Genomic DNA, 23,302 nt, shown 5'->3' with positions numbered 1-23,302 from the left:
TTGGATCTTGCTGGAAGGTACAGGTGTCCCCCGCTTTTCGAGTGTTCGCTTTACGTCAACTCGCTGTTATGAAAGACCTACATTAGTTACCTGTTTTCGCTAACAGAAGGTGGTTTCACTGTTACGAAAAAAGGCAGCGTGCGCCGCGCAGCCAAGCTCCTCCCCCAGAACTGCATTCTAGCTGGCATTGCTTAAACACGTGCTGTGAGCAACTCTGCTTTATGTCGATCTATTTTGTGCATCCGTTAGCAAGACGAGTTCTAAGGTATCAGAAAAGTCTAAAAGGGCTCATAAGGGTGTTACACTTGGCATAAAATTAGACATAATTAAGCCTTTCGATCGTGGTGAACGAAGAAAGGACATGGTGAGTTTGGCTCAGGGTTTGTGGAAGTTGACGAAGATGATGTTGAAAAGGTTTTGGCATCCCATGACCAAGAACTGAGAGATGAAAAGCTGATGAAGAGAAAAGGATAACAATTGAAACCAAACGCAGTAGCAAACGGCCCGAAAGTAAGTCATCCAGGAAATGAACAGGAAGCAATTGTGTGAGATTTTCACTGCAATTGACAATGCTGCAATGATTACAGAAAAATATGACTTTAATTTTGAAAGGGTATGTAGGTTTAGGGCAGGTTTGCAGGATGGTTTGAGTGCTTACATAGAACTGTATGACAGAAAAATGCGCGAGGCTAAGCAGTCAAGCATACTGTCATTTTTCAAGCCTTCCACATCAGCCACAGCAGACGACGAACCTCGACCTTCGACACTGAGGCAGGCAGACATAGAAGAAGGTGACCTGCCTGCCCTGATGGAAACAGACGACGATGAGATGACACCCCAGTCTCCCACCACCCAACCTCTGACGACTCAGTCTAACACACCATCATCAGTGTGCTCACTGTCTTCCCAATTCCGGTAAGTGAAATTACACTGGGCGTACATTATTTCTACTTTATATAGGCTGTGTATTTTTATGTGTTATTCGGTAGCTTCACAGCTTAAAGGTTACTGGAAAGAGTGCTTCTGCCGGGAGCGCTTGTACCGTGTGTTTCTGCCGGGAGCGCTTGCGCCGAGTGTTTCTGTCGCGAGTGCTGCTGAGAGCGCTTGCGTGAAATTATCGCTGCAGCGGACAGTGCTGCAATAATTGTAGAAAAGTATTCCTACATTACATAGGCTGTGTATTTATCAGATCATTCCTGCTTTTACTATATGTTACTGTTATTTTAGGTTTTATGTGTTATTTGGCATGATTTGGTAGGTTACTTTTTGGGCCTGCGATCGCTCACAAAATTTCCCCATTTAAATAAATGGTAATTGCTTCTTTGCTTTACGACATTCCAGCTTACTAACCGTTTCATAGAAATGCTCAGCCTTCAGATAGTGGAGGAAACCTGTACTAAATAATGGAGGGAAAATTACCACAGGTTAAAACAGGAACTAAGGGGCACTGATTGTGAACAGCTTTTGTCTCGCATGTGGTGGGTGTTTAAAGAACAGCTGATTAGCGTTCAGAATCAACATGTTTTGGTAAAAAGATAGGACAAAAATTGTAAAATAAGGGATAAGTTTAGTCAGGAAGGGAAAAGGAAACATGCGTGGAGTTTAGAATGATAAAAATTATACTGGGCCCGTGTGAAATATAAAGACAGCAGGGAAGTGCTCAAGCATGCAATTAGGAAGGCCAAAGGGAACATAAAATGTCCTTGTGAGCAAAATCAAGGATTACCCAAAAGCATTTTGTATTTATATTCAGAAACAGAAGATAACTTAGGAGAGGTTAGGTCCCCTCAAGGACAAAGAGGGAATTTGTGCTTGGAGTCAGAGCAAATGGCTGAAGTACGAAGGGGGGCACTTTGTATTGGTATTTACAGAGGAGAATGATTTAGAGCAAAGTGAAGGCAGAGTAGGATATGCTAATGTGCTGAAACAACTTGGGATCAGGGAGGAGGTAGTACTGGATCTTTGAAAAGCATTAAAGTGGATGTCCTCAGGGAGAATGAGCATTTTTTCAGAATATTGAAAGGAAGCCAGTGTAGAGATTGAAACAGATCTTTGTACCCTAACTAACAACAGGCATGTGGTCCCAGAGACTGGAGAGTAGCAAGTGTTATGCCTCTGTTCGAAAAAGGAAGGAGGGAGAGCACAGGTAATTTTAGGCCAGTGAGACTCAAACGAGTCATAGGGAAACTATTGCAGAAGATACTATTCAGTTTGAGCAGGGAAGATCATGCCTCACAAACTAGATCAAGTTTTTTGAGGATGTTACAAAGAAGCTTGTTGAGGGTAAGTCAGTGGACAATATATACATGGATTTTAGTCAGGTTTTGATAAGGTCGCTCATGGTAGGTTGATTCAGAAAATAAAGATTCATGTGATCCAGGGTACAAGTTTGGATTCACAACTGGCTGGCCTATAGAAGACAAAGTGTAGGGGTAGAAGGTTGTCATTCTGGATGGAGATCCATGATCAGTGGTTTCCAAAAGGATAGTTATAGATTGTGATATATTTCAATGATTTTGATGAAAATGTAGATCAGAATCAGAATCAGGTTTATTATCACCGGCATGACATGAAATTTGTTAACTTAGCAGCAGCAGTTCAATGCAATACATAATCTAACAGAGAGAGAGAGAGAGAGAGAGAAAAGAAAATAAATAAAATGAAACATAATAAATAAGCAAGTAAATCAATTACGTATATTGAATAGATTATTAAAAACTATGCAAAAACGGAAATACTGTATATTTAAAAAGTGAGGTAGTGTCCAAAGCTTCAAAGTCCATTCAGGAATCAGATGGCAGAGGGGAAGAAGCTGTTCCTGAAATGCTGAGTGTGTGCCTTCAGGCTTCTGTACCTTCTACCTGATGGTAACAGTGAGAATAGGCATGCCCTGGGTGCTGGATGCCTTTAATAATGGACGCTGCCTTTCTGAGACAATGCTCCCTAATGATGTCCTGGGTACTTTGTAGGCCAGTGCCCAAGATGGAGCTGACTAGATTTACAACCTTCTGCAGCTTCTTTCAGTCCTGTGCAGAAGCCCCTCCATACCAGACAGTGATGCAGCCCGTTAGAATACTCTCCACAGTACAGCTATAGAAGTTTTTGAGTGTATTTGTTGACATGCCAAATCACTTCAAACTCCTAATGAAGTATAGCTGTTGTCTTGCCTTCTTTATGACTATATCAATGTGTTGGGACCAGGTTAGATCCCCAGAGATCTTGACACCGAGGGACTTGAAGCTGCTCACTCTCTCCACTTCTGATCCCCCTATGAGAATTGGTATGTGTTCCTCCATCTTACCCTTTCTGATATCCACAATTAGCTCTTTCGTCTCATTGACACTGAGTGCCAGGTTGTTGCTGCGGCACCAATCCACTAGCTGGCATATCTCACTCCTGTATGCCCTCTCATCACCACCTGAGATTCTACATGCAGATGACACCAAAGTTGGTGGCATTGTGCTCCATGTAAAGGACCATCAAAGAAAACAGGATATAGACAGTTACAGACGTGGGCAGAGAAGCGTTAGAGGGAGTTTAATACGGACAAGAGTGAGGTCAAATAAAAGGCGAAAGTATACAGTTACTGTTAGAACCCTTAACTGCATTGAGATGCAGAGGGATCTTGGGGACCAGATTCACGCAAGTGGATAAGGTGGCAAAGTATGCATGTGGCATGCTTGGTCTGGATTTTGAGTGCAAGAGTAAGGTAGTCATGCTGCAGCTATATAGCACTTTAGTCAGGCAGATTTTGGAGTATTGTGTGCACCTCATTAGAGAAAGGATGTGGAGAGTGAAGAGGGTATCAAGAGATTTCCCAAGATGCTGCCTGGATTAGAGGATATGAGCTGTAAGGCAAGTATGAACAAACGAGCTGTTCTCTCTGGAATGTCAGGGGCTAGGGGGCAATCTGATAGAGGTTCCATAAATTATGTGTGGCAGAGGTAAGTCATACATTTTGGTAGGAGAATAAAGGTGTAGACTGTTTTCTAAACAGGGAGCCAATTCAGAAATGATCCATGCAACAGGTCTAGTGCAGGATTCCCTAAAGGTTAACTTGCAGCAGATTGAGTTTGTAGTAAGGAAGGCAAATACAATGTTAGCATTCATCTTGAGAGGATTAGAATTTAAAAGCAAGGATGTTATGCTGAACCTTTATAAAGTATTTCACAGACTGAACTTGGAATATTATGAGCAGCCTTAGGCCCCTTTCCTAAGAAAGGCTGTGCTGGTGTGATAAATATTTTACTTCCTCGGCCTCTTGCTCACGTTTGCTAGTCTTAGCTTTCTAAACGCATCAGCTGCCACTTGCAAAATTAAACAGATGTAAGTAAGCTTATAGCTAGCTGTTTGTTTAGCTTCTGGTCATAAATAGAAGTCAGTCTTAAGTTCTTAAAATATGAATAGAAAGCAGTAATCAGATTGAAGTTAAAAATACAGCTTTGCAAATAAGCTCTGTTTATAGCAGAGACTCTTTGTGAGAAACGAATGCTAGCTATAGCATCTTGTCTTGCTGCTGTTATGAATGTGCCGCAACTCTGAGGGGCCGAAGGGTACAGAGTCGCCTCCTCCTTTTTGAGAATCGCTAGATCGCTATTAATTCGGGTCTGGGACCCAGGAAATGAGAGGGAGACATGCAGAATCCACAAGGTTTGGAATGTGTCCTGGCCTCAGTGAAACAAAAACCCCTGATAACGGCTATTGGCTCTTGGAGACAGAATTGTGTATTGAGTACTGTACTATTCATGGAAGCCCTCAGGGGATGACCAGAGTGGGCTGGTTGAGAGATTGCATCATCCCAACCTGATTGACATCTGAGACCCCGTGAGTAAGGATAAAAGAGGGTCTGGGGAACAACCCCTTTAGACGCACCAGGAGAAACGCTAGAAATCCCGTGACAGCGTTTAATAGCGACAGCCGGTGGGGGGCTTGTGTGCGTCCTTCCCTTGCCTGGGATTGGCGGGCTCGACACGGGAGAACGGCTTAGCTAAAGGAGAGGCCACAAGTGAACGGCTACACCAACGGGACTCCGACGGATCGAAATTATAAAAGGAATGGCAAGTTTTTCTCAAAATCTCTCTCTCTCTCTCTCCCTCTCTCTCTCTCTCTCTCTCTCTCTCTCTCTCTCTCCCTCTCCCTCTCCCTCTCCCTCTCCCTCTCCCTCTCCCTCTCCCTCTCCCTCTCCCTCTCCCTCTCCCTCTCCCTCTCCCTCTCCCTCTCCCTCTCTCTCTCTCTCCCTCTCTCTCCCTCTCTCTCCCTCTCCCTCCCTCTCCCTCCCTCTCCCTCCCTCTCTCCCTCTCCCTCTCCCTCTCCCTCTCCCTCTCTCCCTCTCTCTCTCTCTCTCCCTCTCTCTCTCTCTCTCCCTCTCTCCCTCTCTCCCTCTCTCCCTCTCTCCCTCTCTCCCTCTCTCCCTCTCTCCCTCTCTCCCTCTCCCTCTCCCTCTCCAACCATTGCAAACCCAGCGGTACCCAAAGGCTGCAGCCTGCATGAACTGAGTGACTTTATATTTCCATCGGACAATACATTATCCCCTAGACAATGATAGAGCGTATTTCTTATTGATTATTATTATACCCGCACTTTTAGATTTAGTATTGATGACGTATATTATCTGTATATTTGCATTGATGTTATTTTTGTGTATTTTTACTAATAAATACTGTTAAAAATAGTACCATCAGACTTCAACAGACCTCTCTATCTTTGTTGGTAAGTGATCCAGTTACGGGGTTTGTAACACTGCTCGAAGATGTAATATAAGAGTGGATTGTTTGATTTGTCTTCTTTCAAAACAGACAAAGCTGTTTAGTTAAAGAAAGCTTTTAGATCTTATAAATAATAACATTTATCATGAGGTGCTTATAGTAAGAAGGTTTATGTACTCAAGTCAGTTAGCTTTACAGCATTAAGTGTGAAATGTGAACATTAAGTTGGGGTCTGTGTCTCCAAACTGCTTTTCGTCCATTTCTGTTAAAAGGATAGTTGGGGAAATATCATGTGTGTGAAGTCACCCAAGTGGAAAAAAGATATAAATGCCTGGAATAACTTTCCAGTGATAATAGTCGAGTCAGGAAGTTTGCTGGAGTTTAAGAAGCTTTTAGAATATGAAGGGAATGGAGGGATATATATGATGACTTGGGAGGAGAACATGTAGTATTATTTAGTATCAAGATCGATGCAACATTACATGCCAAATGGCAGGTTCAGTGCTATACTGTTCTATGTTCAATGAAAGCAAACTCTCTGGGGATTAGAAATTTAAAATCAAACTAGAGGATGCTCTTCATTCAGCATGTCAGGCAGCATCTCTGGTGGAAAAAAACAGTCAACCTTTAAGATCAATGAGCTTATATCATACCATTGTTAATTTCAAGCATTTGTTTCACTTCAAATACTGCCTGACCTACTGAGTATTTCCAACAGTTTTTTAAAATATCATTTTATATACTGTATTTGATTACATGACAATTTACAAATAAGCATTTTACTATTATTGTTAATTCAGTTATCCTGCACCATACTGTCAGCTCTTCCTTCTCCCCAAAATTATTGGCCACCAATGTTCCCTCTAAGGTGTGCATATCTTTTGTTGCTAATATACAAAGGAATTTAAACTGTACACAAAAGATAGTCACCTTCCACCTCATTGGCATGTTAAGTATTGTTCACAATCATTCTTAATCACATTTCCTGCACAAGAACAGAAAAAATTGGAACAGAAGTAGGTCATCTGGCCTGTCAAACCTACTCCACTATTCAATAAGATCATGGCTGATCTGACCATGGACACATCTCCACTTACCTGCCTTTTCCCCATAGCCCTTAATTCTCCTACTATGCAAAAACCTATCTAACCTTGTCTTAAATATATTTACTAAGGTAGCCTCCACTCTTTGAGAAAAGCAGGTCCTCCTCAACATCCTAAATTTAATCCCCCAAAACTTGAGGCTATGTCCACCAGTTCTAGTCTCACCTACAAGTGGAAACAACTTTCCTGCCTCTATATTATCAATCCCTTTCATAATCTTACATGTTTCTATCAAATCTCCCTTCCAGCAAGTACAGTTCCAGGTGACTCAATCTCTCCTCATAGTCTAAACCTTCATCTCTGGAAACAACCTGGTGAACCTCCTCTGTACTGCCTCCAAAGCCAGTATATCCTTCCTCAAGTAAGGAGACCAGAACTGCATACAGTACTGCAGATGTGGCCTCACCAGTACCCTGTACAGTTGTAACGTAACCTCCCTGCACTTGAATTCAATCCCTCTGAATTAAGAATAGCCTGAATGAAATCACTGGAGAAAATTACTGGTAGATACAAAGCAGCTTCTTTATTCAACAAAACAAGGTACAGCAGGCATCATATGGAGACGTTTTTGGTGGAAAGGTCTGCTGGCCCAACGTGGGCCTCCATATTTTATGTGCCAAACATCAAAGGACAATTCCATATTTACAATGTATGGACAACTACATACAGCCTTCACACCTCCTCATTCACATCCATACCACAGACATCCAAATGAATTTTAATCAGCATTGTCTGGACTGGGATTCACAGCTTTTAGGAACCCATTGTTAAGAGCTGCCCTCCAAATTAAATGCACATTACAAGTTTCAGATGTGATGACTAATAGCCAAAGTCAATTGTTAAATGTATATGTCCTAGATCCAAAAGTCATTCCTCACGCTCTAGAAACATCCCATTTGTCTTCTTAATAGCCTGTTGCACCTGCAAACCAACCTTTTGTGATTCACGCACAAACACTCCCAAGCCCTTCTGCACAGCAGCGTGCTGCAATCTTTTACTATTTAAATAATAATCTGATCTTCCATTTTTCCTTCCAAAGTGGATGACCTCACATTTACCAACATTGTACTCCATTGCCAGACCCTTGCCCACTCACTTAACCCATCTATATGAAACACCCTGGTTTCCTTGGCTGCATAAGTCTGGGGAAGACATTCCCAAGTTCCATCAAACTCATGAGATTGAGACGGCTCGATCCCACCCTAAACCCCAGTTTGTGTGGATGCTGTGTAATTTGCGACCCTGTTACAAATTAGTGCCACGACATAACAGACAGCACACTGCATATGATTAAAGGAATTATATTTATGAATCTTAACTAAAGAATAACAGAAAGGGCCCATTCCAATTGAACAGCCAATGTGCACAAGTTGAAGCTCATCTCGAACTTCTCTGTCACTCACACACTGGGCCCTTGGTCAACGCAACACACAAACCACCTTCTGAACATCACTCGCAATCCATCTTGAGCAAACCGGTCTCCCACCGGATCGTATGCTACGACCGGTTCTCCCCAGCATCTTCTCTCTCCATCTCCAGCTGAACACAAGCCCAAGACCAACCTTATTGTCCCTCTCCAAGAAAACCTCCCGCTAATTGGATGGCACACATTCCACATCATACTTTATCTTCAACGATAACCCAAACAGGCTGAAAGCAGAACAGACTGCTTTCAGTGCGCACATGTTGTTGTCACTGGGCAAAAAATTGCACAGCAGATTTTTGCACATACTACAAATTAGTGGGAACATTGTTGGTCACTGAGCTGTGTTATTTGCTCCACTCGGGCAGCTTCTTCTGGGAACCTTGCTCCCAACTCTTTCATCCGGCGGAGTGCAACATAGGCACTGGTTCTGCTACGTGCCTGGAAAAGAAATTGTGGGCTTGTTGTTTCAATATTTATCTTCAATATTGAGATGCATCATGTGTCATTGGCTAGGTAATAGTGGTCTGTGTGAGTATGTCAGCTTTGATCAGTGCATTGACTTTTTTGAATTATTAGTTTTCACATGGTGTTTTAGTATTGTTGTCACATGTATGGGTCCTGAATGTCAGAAGTAAAAAAAACATTTCCTGAAGAGCTGGATGTCTGAACATGAGGTTTCAGTGAGACCCCATGCATCTTTGATACATTGTCTTACAAATTAGGCAGAACACTGACAGTTCACTTCCCACCTTATCTCAGCCCTTCTGGAGATTGCCCTGACAGTCAGCCACTACCCCACCCCACCCCTTCAACAAAGCAGATCGTTCTTTATTCAATTATGTCTCTCCTCGAACTAGGGGGCATATTTGGTCATACCAATTTCCCGTCTGTATGGCATTGTCAAAAATACACCATTTACCGCAGGGCTGTAACCCACATTTGAGAGCTGCTGGATTTCGGCTCTTCCATTTGAAATGTTTCATGACACTGTTTGCCATGTAGGAAAATGCATGGCATGTCAGACATAACATTGTGACCTTCAAATACAAGTATTGAATATTATAAGACCATAAGATACAGGAGCAGAAGTAGGCCATTTGGCCCATCGACTCTGCTCCACCATTCAATCATGGGCTGATCCAATTCTTCCAGTCATCCCCACTCCCCTGCCTTCACCCCATACCCTTTGATATCCTGGCTAATCAAAAACCTATCTATCTCTGCCTTAAATACACTCAATAACTTGGCCTCCACAGCCGCTCATAGGAGTCATAGGGGATTCCATAGTGAGGGGAACAGACAGGAGCTTCTGTCAGCCTGATAGAGATACCCACATGGTGTGTTGCCTCCCAGGTGCCAGGGTAAGGGATGTCTCAATCGCGTGCTGAGTATTCTGAAGGGAGAGGGTGTACAGCCAGAAATCTTGGTACACATTGATACCAATGACATAGGTAGAAGAAGGGAGTAGGTCCTGAAGAGAGAAATCAGGGAGTTAGGCAGGAAGCTGAAAGGCAGGACCTCTAGGGTAGTAATCTCAGGATTGCTGCCTGTGCCACGTGCTAGTGAGTGCAAGGGTAGCATGATCAGGTGTATTAATGTGTGGCTGAGAGACTGGTGTAGGAGGCTGGGCTTCAGATTCCTGGATCATTGAGGCTTCTTCTGGGGGAAGTGTGACCTGTACAAAAGAATAGGTTACACCTGAACCCACAGGAGTCCAATATCCTAGTGGGCACATTTAATAGAGCTAATTTGGCAGGGGGATGGGAACCAGAGTGATAGGGTTGAGGAAGGGGAAAACAGAAATGAATCAAAGCGTGCAACAGAGATTAAGAAAGGACAGGGAGGAGATGAGGCATAATCACAGCCAGTGGCAGGAGTTACAGGGCGATAGAGGCATGTTGCAGTTAAAACAGAAAGCAACAAACACTGGACTGAAAGTGTAATATTTGAATGCACACAGCATGTGGAATAAAATGGACAATCTTGAAATTCAGCTACAGATTGGCAAATATGATGTTGTGGCCATCTCTGAAACTTGGCTAAAGGATGGCTGCCATTGGGAGCTGAACGTCCAAGGATATACAGTGTATCAGAAAGATAGGTTAGTAGGCAGAGGGGGTGGTGTTGCCCTGTGTATAAGATATAATATTAAATCATTAGAAAGGGATGACATAGGATCAGAAGGTGTAGAGTCTCTATAGGTTGAGTGAAGAAATGACAAGGGTAAAAGGACCCTAATTGCAGTTGTATACTAGACTCCAAACAGCAGCCGGGAGTGGATTACAAATTACAGCAGGAGATAGAAACGGCGTGTCAGAAAGGCAATGTCATGATAATCATTGGGGATTTTAACATGAAAGTAGATTGGGAAAACCAGGCCAGTACTGGACCTCAAGAGAGAGAATTTGTAGAATGTCTAAGGGATGGCTTTTTAGAACAGCTTGTTGTTGAGCCCGCTAGTGGATTGGCTGTGCTGGATTGGGTGTTGTGCAATGATCCAGAGGTGATAAGAGAGCTTAAGGTGAAGGAACCTTTAGGGAACAGTGATCACAATATGATCAAGCTCAGTTTGAAATTTTAGAAGGAAAAACTAAATTCCAATCTGTCCATATTTCATTGGAATAAAGGAAATTACAATGGCATGAGAGGGAAACTGGCCGAATTGGACTGGAAAGGGACACTAGCAGGAAGGACAGCAGAGCAGCAATGGCTGGAGTTTCTGTGAAAAAAAGGGGAAGTGCAAGACAGATATTTCCCAAATAAGAAGAAATTTTCAAAGGGAAGAAGGACACTACCGAGGCTGACAGTGAAGTCAGAGCCATAGTAAAAGCAAAAGAGAGGGCATACAATTAAGCCAGAGCTAGAGGGAAGATAGAGGATTGGGGAACTTTTAAAAACTTGCAGAAGGAAACTAAGAAGGTCATTTGGAAGGAAGAGATGAATTATGAGAGGAAGTTGGCAACTAATATCAAAGAAGATACTAAAAGTTTTTTAAGTAAATAAAAGGTAAAAGAGAGTTGAAGGTAGATATCGGATCAATAGAAACTGACGCTGGAGATATTATAATGAGAGGCGTGGAGATGGCAGAGGAGCTGAATGCATATTTTGCAACAGTCTTCACTGTAGAAGACATGTGCAGTATACCGGACGTTCAAGAGTATCAGGAAAGTGAAGTATATGCAGTGAAAATTATGACTAAGAAGGTGCTCAGGAATCTTAATGGTCTGAGGGTGGATAGATCTCCTGGACCTGATGGATTGCATCCTTCGGTTCTGAAGGAAGTAGCTGGAGAAACTGCAGAGCTATTAACAATGATCTTTCAAGAATCGATAGATTCTGGCATTGTACCAGATGACTGGAAAATTGCAAATGTTACTCTGCTATTTAAGAAGAGTGGAAGGCAGAGGAAAGGAAACTGTAGATCTGTTAGCCTGACACCAGTGGTTCAGAAGTTGTTGGAATCGATTGTTAGGGATGAGATTATGGATTACCTGGAACTATATGAAAGCCAGCATGGTTTCCTGAAAGGAAAAACCTGCCTGACAAACCTACTGCAATTCTTTGAGGAAATTACAAGCAGAATAGACAAAGGAGATGCAGTAGACATGGTCTACTTGGATTTTCAGAAGACCTTTGACAAGGTGCTGCACATGAGGCTGCTTAGCAAGATAAAATCCTATGGAATTACAGGGGAGTTACTAGCATAAGTGGAGCATTGGCTGGTCAGCAGAAAATAGAGAATGGGAATAAAGGGATCCTATTCTGGCTGGCTGCCGGTTACCAATGGAGTTCCACAGGGTTCGTTGTTAGGACTGATGCTTTTTATGATGTATGTCAATGATTTGGACTATGGTATTAATGGATTTGTGGCTAAATTTGCTGATGATACTAAGTTAAGTGGAGGAGTGGATAGTGTTGAGGAAACAGAGAGCCTGCAGAGAGACTTAGATAGTTCAGGGGAATGGGCAAACAGGTGGCAAATGAAATAAAATGTTGGAAAGTGTATGGTCATGCACTTTGGTGGAAGAAACAAATGGTCAGTCTATTATTTAGATGTGGAGAGAATTCAAAATGCAGAGATGCCAAGGGACTTGGGAGTCCTTGTGCAGGATACCCTAAAGATTAACCACCAGGTTGATTCAGTTGTGAAGAAAACGAATGCAATGTTGGCATTCATTTCTGGAGGCATAGAATATAAGAGCAGGGATGAGATGATGAGGCTCTATAAGGCATTCATGAGACCACACTTGGAGTATTGTGTGCAGTTTTGGGCTCCTTATTTTAGAAAGGATATACTGATATTGGAGAGGGTTCAGAGAAGATTCACAAGAATGATTCCAGGAATGAGAGGGTTACCATGTGAGGAACGTCTGGCAGCTCTTGGGCTGTATTTTCTGGAGTTCAGGAGAATGAGGGGGGATCTCATAGAAACATTCTGAATGTTAAAAGGCCTGAACAGATTAGATATGGCAAAGTTATTTTTCATGGTAGGGGATTCTAGGACAAGAGGGCATGACTTCAGGATTGAAAGACGTCCTTTTAGAACTGAGGTGCAGAGAAATTACTTTATCATATGGAAACACTACCTCCATAATCAGCACTCATTTAATACACAGATATTTTAGCAATTTTTTTCATCTATAGTCTCTGTTTATGTTCCGATAGTAGCTGGGGGCATTAATAGTGATGTATCTTGTGTGGACCCTGGTGATGCATTGAAGCAGTTTTAACTCTGCCACTTCCTCTTGGTCTCAAAGGAAAACCTGACCAGTATGGCAGAGGTTAGACTCTGGGCTTGAAATAGTTTGGGCATTACACTAAGAAATGGCTTCCTACATTCCTCAGACCCTGCTGGCCCTTCGAGCCACACCACCCAGCAATCCCCCAATTTAATCTGAGGCTAATCCAGGGTCAGTTTACAGCAACCAGTTAAGCTACCAACTGGTCCATCTTTGGACTGTGGGAGGAAACCACAGCAACTAGAGGAAACCCATGTGGTGTCACAGCTTGAACTGGCCACCAGAGGGAGGCAGAGATGACAAGACCATAACCCTTCCTGCTCACCTACCTATCAGACTAATTATTAGTTCAATGTTTTCACCTTCGCCTTGTTTGTCCCTTGTTTCTTTGCTCATTTGTGGAGTCATTTATTGTGAGTGAAGTTGTGCTTTTGTTTGTTCCATTGCCTTGCTTTACAAAATTAAATATTTAGGCCAAATAACTTGTGAAACCATACTGGGAAGATAATGGATTTTGAGGAGACAGTTCAGAAAATATTAAAATGAGCAAAATGAAAGTTGATATACATTTTCTGGAATAAATTGCATTTAAGACAGAAAAATAGCTGACACAGGAGAGACAGAACTGAATGATGGTGGTGCTAAATGGCAATCCTTTTGCTGCATCTTTAGAAACAGCTTTATTTCTGTCTTTGATAGCTTTTTTTTTCATTTTCAAGGTACTTTTGAAGACCCAAACATGGAGTTACATTCTGACTTTGCTTCTTAACAGGAATGAGACCCGCTCTCAGAGCCTCATGACCGGCTGTTTTTCGATATGCCAAGGACGTGGCCTGGAAGACTGGCGGGCCTCCAGGGTACCTGATTTTCATGGCTCTGGAGACGGGTGGATTTAAGGATGATGCCGCTGCCGACTGTTTGGTCGTGGGAGAACAAGGAAGATAAGAAGCATCGGGCTAACTGCTAGCTCTGTGCCCAGAGGCACCGAACTCGGGAAGAGTGACACAACTGACTTTTAACACCATAAATCAGAGAGTTGTTTTGTCATGTCCCCCTTCTCACTGTGAAACGGGGACGCCTCTTTTTCCCTTTTTCGGGAGAAAGAGATAAAGCCTGTGGTATGTCAAATTACCCGGTGAATGTTTAGTCTTTGGAGTACTGCAGGTCTGTGTCTTTATTGATGCTTTGCTGCACGCTTGAGTGCTTGGCGGGGGGCACCGATGCTCTTTAGCTGTTCGGGGGGGGGGGGTCATTGCCTTACCGCTGCTTGTGCGTGGGGGGGAGCTTTGGATTCTAATATTTAACTGTCATTCATTCTTTGGGGCACTTCTCTGTTTGTGAAGTAAAAGAACTTCAGGATGTGTATTGTCTTTTTTTTTAAAAAACTTTTTTAATTGCATTTTTAAGTAGTTACAAAGTAAAGTATAAAAAAAATGTATATAACCCTTCCCCCCTCCCCTAAACCTCACCCCCCTAACTGCCCTATAGAAAAAAAAGAGAAAGAAAGAAGAAAAAAAGAAAGAATGCCTGGTTGTTGGAAGATCTCCACATGCTCCATGGAGTTCGTAATAACTTTAATATGTACATTTATTTCTTTCCCCAAATAACCAATTGTTTCATCTTCAGAGCATCTATATATTTAATCCTGTCTTTTGTAAATAAGGGCTACAAATTTTCAGAAATGTTTCATATTTATCTCTTAAATTATAAGTATTTTTTTCTAATGGAATACAGCCATAGATTTCTTTCTTCCAAGAGTCTATACTTAAATATGTATCCGATTTCCAAGTAACTGCAATAGCTTTTTTGGCTACTGCCAGTGCAATTTTTATAAATTCTTTCTGATATTTATTTATTTTGAGTTTCGGTTTTATCCCTTCAATATCACCTAGTAAGAGTAATATTGGATTATGAGGAAATTGTGTTCCTGTAATTTGTTCCAGTAAAAGTCTTAAATTTGTCCAAAAAGGTTGAATTTTAGAGCAAGACCATGTCGAATGTAAAAAAGTACCAGTTTCCTGGTTACATCGGAAACACTGATCCGATAAATTTGGATTTAATTTATTTATTTTTTGTGGTGTAATATATAATTGATGTAGAAAATTATACTGCACTAATCTTAACCGAACATTTATTGTATTTGTCATACTATCAAGACATAGTCTTGACCAATTTGTTTCTTCTATTTTAATATTCAAATCACTTTCCCATTTTTGTCTTGACTTATGGACTCCTTGTTTAATTGCCTGATTTTGAATCAAATTATACATACAAGATATAATTTTTTTAATATTTCCTTTTTGAATTAAAATTTCTATTTCATTAGGTTTTGGCAATAACATTGTTTGACCTAATTTTTCTCTTAAATAAGCCCTTAAATAAGCTCTTAAAGTAACAAAATAAAGTGTTATTTGATACTTTATATTTATTCTTTAATTGGTCAAATGACATTAATATACCTCCTTCAAAACAATTCCCTATATATCTAATCCCTTTTTGAATCCAATTATTTAAAAGTTGATTGTCCATTGTGAAAGGAATAAGTCTATTTTGAATTAAAGATCTCTTTGCTAATAAAGATTTTTTTGTCTCATCATCAACATTTATCTTATTCCATAAGTCAATCAAATGTTTTAATATAGGAGATTCTTTCTTTTCCCGTATCCATTTAGATTCCCATTTGTATATAAAATCTTCTGGTACGTTTTCTCCTATTTTATCTAGTTCTATTCTAATCCATGCCGGTTTATCTTTCTCGAAAAAAGATGCAATAAATCTAAGTTGATTTGCTTTATAATAATTCTTAAAATTTGGAAGTTGTAATCCTCCTAGATCAAATTTCCATGTCAATTTTTCCAACGATATTCTTGACATCTTACCTTTCCAGAGAAATTTCCTCACATATTTGTTTAACTCTTGAAAAAACTTCTGGGGTAATTGTATTGGTAATGATTGAAATAAATATTGTAGTCTAGGGAATATATTTATTTTTATAGTATTTACTCTACCTACTAATGTTATTGGTAATGCCATCCATTTATCAAGATCTTCCTGAATTTTTTTCAAAAGTGGTAAATAATTTAATTTGTGTAAGTTTTTTATGTCATTATCAACTCTTATACCTAAATATTTTATACCATTTGCTGGCCATCTAAATTGAGTTATTAATCGACATTGATTATAATCTCCTTTAGTAAGAGGTAAAATTTCACTTTTATCCCAATTTATTTTATAACCCGATATTTTCCCATATTCTTCTAATCTATAAGATAATTTGTGTAGTGAATGTAATGGATCTGTTAAATAAAGTAGAACATCATCAGCAAATAAGTTAATCTTGTATTCTTCCTGATTAACTCTGAAACCCTTAATATCTGGGTCCATTCTAATTAATTCAACTAATGGTTCTATTGCCAACACAAACAAAGCAGGTGATAATAGGCAACCTTGCCTAGTTGATCTTGTTAACTGAAATGATGTTGAAATTTGACCATTTGTCACTACTTTAGCTTTGGGATTAGTATTTAAGGTTTTAATCCATTTTATAAATGATGTTCCTAATCCATATTTTTCCAATACCTTAAATAAAAAATCCCATTCCAATCTATCAAATGCTTTTTCTGCATCTAAAGCAACTGCCACACTCATTTCCTCCCTCTTTTGCGCTAAATGGATTATACTAAATAACCGAGTTACATTATCTGCCGATTGTCTATTTTTGATAAATCCTGTTTGATCCATATGCACTAATTTTGGTAAGCATTTAGATAATCTATTAGATAAGATTTTTGCTATTATTTTATAATTGGTGTTTAATAAAGAAATAGGTCTATATGATGCTGGTTTTAAAAGGTCTCTATCTTTTTTTGGCAATACTATTAAAATAACTGTTGAAAAAGATTCTGGAAGTTTATGCGTTCTTTCCGCTTGATATATTAACTCCATAAAAGGAGGAATTAATAAATCTTTAAACTTTTTATAAAATTCAGGTGGAAAACCATCTTCTCCTGGAGATTTATTACTTTGGAGTGATCCCAAAGCTTCTTCAACTTCCTTCAATGTAAAAGGCATACCTAATCCCTTCTGTTCTTCTATATTTAATTTTGGAAGAGTTATTTGTGATAAAAATTCTTCTATCTTAACGTTATCATTCTTTGATTCTGATTTATACAACTCAGAATTAAAATTCTTAAAAGCCTCATTAATTTCTAGAGGCTTATAAGTAATTTCATTCACTTTTGTTCGAATTGCATTTATTGTTTTAGAAATCTGATCTGTTTTTAACTGCCATGCAAGAACTTTATGTGATCTTTCACCTAGTTCATAATATCTCTGTTTAGTTCTCATAATTGCTTTTTCTGTTCGATATGTCTGGAGTGTATTATATTTTAACTTCTTATTAATAAGTTGTCTTTGTTTTTCTTCTGTCATATTTCTTTGAGATTCTTTTTCTAATTTTATAATCTCTTATTCCAATTGATCTATTTCTATCATATATTCCTTCTTAATTTTAGAAGTATAACTCATTATCTGGCCTCTCAAGTATGCTTTCATTGCTTCCCACAATATAAATTTATCATCAACTGAATGTAAATTTGTATCTAAAAAGAACTGAATCTGCTTTTTCATAAAATCACAAAAATCTTGACGTTTTAGTAGAATTGAATTAAATCTCCATCTATAAATTGATTCCTCTTTATCTATCATTATCATTGTCATTATTAAAGGAGAGTGATCAGACAATATTCTTGCTTTATATTCCACATTTTTCACTCTATCTTGAGTATTTGTTGATATTAGGAAAAAATCTATCCTTGAGTATGTTTTATGTCTATTTGAATAAAATGAATAATCCCTTTCTTTTGGATTAATTCTTCTCCATATATCAATCAAATTTAAATCTTTCATCAATGATAGAGTTAATTTTGCTACTTTTGATTTTGTAATAGCCTTTGTTGATCTATCTAAAACTGGATCTAAACAAAAATTAAAATCTCCACCTAATAATATTTTATCATGTGCGTTAGCCAAATTCAAAAAGACCTCCTGTATAAATTTTACATAATTTTCATTTGGTGCATAAATATTCATAACAGTCCATAGTTCTGAAAAAATTTGACAATGTATAATTAAATATCTTGCTGCCGAATCAATTAATACATTTTGTATTTTAATTGGTAAATTTTTATTAACCAAAATTGCAACTCCTCTCGCCTTTGAGTTAAATGAAGCTGCAATAACATTTCCAACCCAGTCTCTTTCTAATTTCTGATGTTCTATATCCGTTAAATGAGTTTCTTGTAAGAAAGCTATATCTATTTTCATTTTTTTAATATATGTTAAAATTCTTTTTCTTTTTATTGGTCCATTAAGCCCATTAACATTAAAACTTAAAAAATTCAATAAATTAGTCATTATTTTTATTTATGTTACTCCAATCTATAATAATACCTAATCTTTCAACTTTCATTGTATCCTGGGAAATCTTTTTAGAAGTCTCCATGTTGCTATGTTGCCCCACCAATCATCCAGGCAAAAGAATAGAAGAAAAATAGAAAATAAAGAAAAAAACAAAATACCCCCCTACTAATGTTGTGAAAGAAAAAAAAACACAACATTACCCCCCTCTATTGTACGGGTCATGGCAATCGCCATGATTACACACGTGAATCCCGCAGTAACCGATTCAAAGCTCCCCAGCCCCCCCACAACATAAAAAGTATATATAAAAAAAACATACTATTCTCAATTAATATTTCTAAAATTTTACTTTTCTCCCTTATATCATCCTTAAATGCCCATCAGTTCCATTCGCTATCTCTGTATTCATCTTTAACCATTACATTTAGAAGTCTCTACGTTTAATTAGCGAAGAGATGGAAGTTTTTGTGCGAACACCTCCGCATCTTGATAATCAGAAAAAAATCTTTTTCCCTCCTCCAAAAAAATTATCAGTGTTGCTGGGTGACGCATTAAAAACTTATAACCTTTTTCCCATAAAACATTTTTAGCTGGATTAAATTCTTTCTTTCTCTTCAAAAGGTTATAACTTATATCAGGATAAAAAAGAACTGGTTTCTCTGCTATCATCAATGGACCTTTTCTTCTTTTAGCACCTTGGGCAGCCGCCTTCAAAATCTTTTCTTTATCCTGGTATCTTAAACATCTTATCAAAATTGATCGCGGATTTTGATCATCTTGAGATCTTGGTCTTAAGGCTCTGTGCACCCTTTCAATCTCAATTGAAGTTTCTTCTCCCATTTCTAATTTTTCAGGAATCCATTTTTGAAAAAAATTTATTGGGTCTTCTCCTTCGGTACCTTCTTTAAGTCCAACAATTTTAATATTGTTGCGTCTACTAAAATTTTCAAGCTTATCAATTTTTCCCACGAGTTGTTTTCTTTCTGATGTCCAGGCATCATTATCATCTTCCATCTTCTTCATTCTTCCATCCATTTCTTCCATTTTGACTTCCAAATCTGTAATTTTCTTTTCCATTTTTTCCTGTTTCTTTGTCATTTTATCAAACATAGCCTCCATATTTATTATTTTTTCTTTAATTACTTTTTGGTTACTTTTAATTACTTTTAATGCATTTAATTTATGCATTATTTGCCTCAATGTCTTTTTTGTATTTTCAGAGGAACTTTCATCTTCATCTTCGTCTGATTTTTCCAGAGAGTCCGGCTCTCTCTCAGATTCACTTTCACTGTCGGTTTCAGTCGCTGCTGGGTTTTGTAGTTCTGGTTGCTCTCGTTTGCGCATGCTCGTTCCTTTACGCTTGCGCAGTTCTCGTTGATCTTTTCCTTTAGAAATGACCGATGCTGCTGCGGTCTCCTTTTCTGTTTCACCGGTGGTGTGTTGTACCTGAGTCCGCGGTTCTTCAGTAGAAGAAGGCCTTGATTCTGTTCCAACTTGAGCGGTCTTCACGGTAGTAGTTTTCTTCGTCCTCTATTTATGAGGCATAGCTTAAAACAATCCAGAGTAATTTATAAATAACCTTTAAAAAGTATTAATTAACTTTTCTTCACTTAAACATTAATTTATTAACTTTTTTACGGGAGGGCTGAGTTCCAGCGTCTCGATCCTACGTCATCACGTGACGTCCCCCAGGATGTGTATTGTCTTCAATCCTCTGACATTAAATGGACCTATTGAAATATAGTGAAGAAAGTTGTAAGATAACCTGAGTGCTACCTGGTGACATTAAACGTAACCACCTACGTGGAAAAGCAGATCCCAAATAAACACAGGCACACATCTGAATTCAACCGATAAATATTAGACCTCAACTACCTATGAGGCAGCACAGTAGCATGGGGGTTAGCACAGAGCTTTACATGACAGGCAATCCAGCTCCAATTCCTGCTGCTGCCTGTAAGGAGTTTGTACCTGTCATGGGGAGAAGGTATATCCTACAGCCTTTCGATGCAGCCTGTCAGTAAGGATTGGGCTTCCAGCCCAGAGGAGCTCATAACCATGGCTGTCAGGATTGATAGCCGTGTTCGTGGGAGGAGGAGAGAACGTGGTACTTCTTGTGTTGCTCCAAATGCATTGTCACTGATAACCTTTTCTTGAGCTTGCCTGCTCTGGCAGATTAACCAACTTGCCTGACCTCATGAGAAAGGGGTGTTGTCCTTACTGTGGAGCTACTAGCCACCTACTTGTCTCCAGCAGTAAAAGCCAAAGCTCGCTAGAGGATGGGAGGACCTCAGCAAGTGGAACAGCCTATCTCGAGAACCCCCCCCCCCCCCCCATCTCCCGTTTACTACTATCAGCCACCCTCACTTAGTCATTTGTGGACTCGGGTGCAGCTGATAACTTCCTTGACATTGAATTGGTACAGAAGATGTGCATCCCCTTTGGGGCCTGTCCCTCGCCCTAGAAGGTTCAAGCTTCAAATAGCAAGCCCATTGGCTCTGGAGTAATCAAGAACAGAACAAAGCTTCTTCATTGGACCACGGGGAAAACCCACCCTCAAACAATTTCTCTGTAACTCCTCGTCCCTCTGATTCTTGGCTATCCATGATTGCATCCTCCTGATCCACAGTTCTCCTGGGCCACTGGATCTCTTTGTTGTTGGAGCCCTACATGTCTGAATTCCTGAAGCTCTCTTGCTTCCCCAGTGGCTATGGTGCATAATGAACCCGCTGCAACAGTTGAAGGGTGAGTCTTTGTGACTCTTGACCACTCATTAGACCGTGTACATTTGCTTCCTGCATACCATGCTCTGAGAGAGATATTTAGTAAATGGTAAGCTGTTGAGTTGCCACCCCACAGACCATATGCCTGTGTCATTGGACTTCTCCCTGGTACTGTTCCCCCTAGAGGTCAGTTGCATTCTCTTTCTACCCCTGAAACCATTGGTCTAGATGAAATATCCAGGATGCTCTAAAGACTGGTTTCATTCATCCTTCCACCTCACTGATCAGTGCTGCCTTTTTTGTTTCCAAGCAAGATGGTGGCCTTTGTCCCTCTATTGACTATCGAGGTCTCAAGAAAATTACCTTAAGAACTGTTATCCTCTCACACTGATCTCATCTTGTTTTTGAGCTTCCACAGAAAGCCACCATTTTCACAAACCCTACAATCGGATACATATCAGAGAAGATGATGAAGATAGCCTGTAGCATCCTTGGTGGCCACTGGGTATATCTTGTCATGCTGTTTGGATTGGAAAATGTCCCCACAGTTTTTCAGGCCTTTATAATTGGCAGTCTGTGAGAGATGTTGAACTGTTTTGTTTCTGTGTTACCTAAATGATGTACTAATCATTTCAAACACTCCAGAGTATATTCAGCATGTTCAACAAAAGCTCTATGAAAATCACCTCTTTGTGAAGCTTGAAAAATATGAGTTCCATTCTTCCAAAGTCTCCTTCCTAGATTATGTTGTCTCTCCAGATGGAGCCTTAGAAGGCTACAGCCAACACCAACTGGCCACAGCAAAAGACATTAAAGCAGGTGCAGTGATTTCTTGACTTAGCTGATTTCAGCAGTGCTTCATTCACAATTTCAGCACAATTGCTGCACCCACCTCCACACTTACTAAAGACTCTTTGTCCCGTATTTATTGGATGACTGAGATGCAAGTTTCTTTTGATGAATTCAAGAGGCGCTTCACTTTGGCCCCAATACTGATATACCAAAACCCTGAGCTAACCTTTATTGTTAAGGTAGATGTCTCCGATATTGGTATTGGAGCTGTTCTCTCTCAGAGACCTGTGACTGACAATAAGGTTCACCCCATTCATTTTTTTCCAGACGCCTGCCCCTGTTGAGAGGAGCTATGATGTTTGTAACTGAGAGCTCCTAGCAGTTAAACTAGTGTTAGAAGAATGACGCCTTTTTTTTTGTTTTAGGTTAGTTTAGTGGGGTTTTTTTCTTCTTAAAAGAGAAAATTTCCAGTTTTTTTTTGTATGAATTGTCAAGAGGAGTTGTGGTTGTTTATATATACTAGCCTAATTATTATATTATACATGATTTTGACAGTGTATATCCTTTTCTTTGTACATTTATTGTTTTATGTATTTGATACTACTTCTCCTCTGATTTGTATCTATTGAAAATGAAAGAAGAATGATGCCGTGAGTTGGGAGGTTCCAAGCACCCCTTTGTTGCATGGATGGATCACAAAAGTCTTGCAAAAATCTGGTTGACTTAATACCTGAATCCCCAGCAGGCTGGGTAGGCACATTTCTTAACACGTTTTAACTTTACTATCTCTCACAGACTCGGTCCAAAAAAAGTGAAAGCTGATATCCGTTCCCGCCAGTATGACTGTTCTGAGGACCTCTCTCCAGAGCCCATCGTATCTGGAGACGGCATGCTGGCTCCTGTCTGCCATTCCATTGAAGATACTCCCCATGAGGTAGAAAGTGGTGCACCCGTCCGAGGTGGGGTTCCAGCAGGGTGCTAGCTTGTTCCTCAGGCAGTAACGTCCAAGGTTCTCCAGTGGGGCCATGCTTCCAATGTGCTGAGCATCATGGGGTGGGGAGGACTTTGGGGTTTATTTGAAGATGCTTTTGGTGGTCAGAAACAAGAGGAGATATCCAATCATTTGTGCACGCCTGTTCTGTCTGTACTCAACACATATCATCTAATCAGCACCCTGCCGGGCGGGATTCTACACCCTCTTCCCATCCCAAAATCAACCCTGGTCCCACATCTCTATGGACCAGCCTGCCATCATTGAAAGGTGACTCTGTTATTCTGGTAGTGGGAGACTGTTTTTCTAAAGATGCTCACTTTACTGCCCTGCCTGAACTTCCCTCTCCCAAAGAAACTGCTGATATATTGCTACAGAACATTGTCAGGGTTCATGGCATTC

This window comes from Hypanus sabinus, chromosome 2 (assembly GCF_030144855.1).
Source record: "Hypanus sabinus isolate sHypSab1 chromosome 2, sHypSab1.hap1, whole genome shotgun sequence".
In the NCBI taxonomy this organism is placed as follows: Eukaryota; Metazoa; Chordata; class Chondrichthyes; order Myliobatiformes; family Dasyatidae; genus Hypanus; species Hypanus sabinus.
The sequence above is the reverse complement of the archived record's forward strand: the minus strand, read 5'-3'. Positions refer to the sequence as shown.